Source organism: Mus caroli, chromosome 4 (genome assembly GCF_900094665.2).
Source record: "Mus caroli chromosome 4, CAROLI_EIJ_v1.1, whole genome shotgun sequence".
Classification (NCBI taxonomy): Eukaryota; Metazoa; Chordata; class Mammalia; order Rodentia; family Muridae; genus Mus; species Mus caroli.
The window spans coordinates 97,479,785-97,481,487 of NC_034573.1; the positions used below are offsets into that span (position 1 = coordinate 97,479,785).

Sequence of the window (1,703 nt, forward strand, 5' to 3'; positions counted from 1 at the left end):
CTGTATATGGAAGGCTCACTGGAAATGCTCAGCTTCTATGAAGCCCCTGTATATGGAAGGCTCACTGGAAGTGCTCAGCATCTATGAAGCCCCTGTGTATGGAAGGCTCACTGGAAGTGCTCAGCATCTATGAAGCCCCTGTATATGGAAGGCTTACTGGAAGTGCTCAGCATCTATGAAGCCCCTGTGTATGGAAGGCTCACTGGAAATGCTCAGCATCTATGAAGCCCCTGTATATGGAAGGCTCACTGGAAGTGCTCAGCATCTATGAAGCCCCTGTATATGGAAGGCTTACTGGAAGTGCTCAGCATCTATGAAGCCCCTGTATATGGAAGGCTCACTGGAAGTGCTCAGCATCTATGAAGCCCCCGTGTATGGAAGGTTCACTGGAAGTGCTCAGCATCTGTTACACATCTAAGATAGTGCTGGATGATCATTCGCTCTCATTTTCCTTTGGTTTTGGCTTTCCTTAGTCAACGTTCCCTAGACTCCTCCTCTGATAGAGCAGTTGTCACTTTGGGATTCATCATGAATATTAAACATCTTGAGAAACACAATCTATCTAGAGAAGAAAACTACCTCACACTCAAACACTGTGGGTTTCCAAGTCTTTGTCTACATGAGCAACTACTAAGACAATGAAAACATTTTATTACTTCTTAGGTCCAATAATCTCACCTTATATGTCTTCAGACTCCATGTGCTTTTCCATTACACTGCTATTATCCTTCGGCTCCATCCCTACTATGGACTTTCTACTTCATATAAATTGGATAAACCATAGCTGACTCTGAAGATTTTCTTTATTTTTTTTGTTCTTAATATTGTTTATTAGCACAAATGCAGAATAAGAAGTGTAAACCAATTGACTGAACAATTCCTATTCCACACTTACAGTTAACAGCTTAAGGTATTTCACTACAGGTTTCCACAAATTGTGATTCAACCCTTGAAGTAATTTGCATATAAGATAAAATACGTTAACTACATGGTGTCTTGTAGCCAGGTGTCCATTTTACATATACGAGGTAACAAACTCATCTTTGCTAACTTGTTAAATACCATTGTTTCCTTCTAAGAAGGAAAAACAAATTACATTTTTTTTGAACAAGAAAATAGGACTTTACATAAATGTCATGTACGTATACAAATTTAAGCTGATCAATGGAACACAAGTGTCTACACATGCTTTCTTTTCTGTTGTACTAAAAGTCAGCTAATCCTGCAAAGTTTCAGCTCTCAAAGTTCACTATTACCAGTTTGTCTACTGTAGCAAGATACCTTAAGTTACAACAAAATCCTGGGAAGTAAGACTGAATAATATCTGTTATAGAAATACCCTACTCTTTACCAACTCCCACCCACACCCTTTCAAAATCATAAGCAGCTCTCTTTTGTGACAGACAAATCATGTAAGAACTGAAAACCCAGTTTATGTAGCGTATCTCTTGGTCCACTGTCTGGACATTCTGTCGTGTTCTGCTCTGTTGGTCATGTACTGAGTGGCAATACTTCCCACCAAAGGGTCAGCAGGATTGCAGTCTGTAAGGAGTGAGCAGATAGAAAGGAGGACTTTAGAGATGGTTAGTGCTGGGCTCCAGTTGTCTTTCAATATGTCCAAGCAAATAACTCCTTGGCTATTAATATTACAGTGATAAATTCTTGTACGAAATGTAACCCTTGGAGGCTTGAAGGGATACTCT

The 1,703-nt window shown here is 39.8% G+C and overlaps 1 pseudogene; it reads right to left on the reverse strand.

The window, feature by feature from the left end:
- Positions 1–1,432: 1,432 nt before the first annotated feature.
- LOC110293690 overlaps positions 1,433–1,703 on the reverse strand; it is a 1,654-nt pseudogene continuing 1,383 nt past the window's right edge.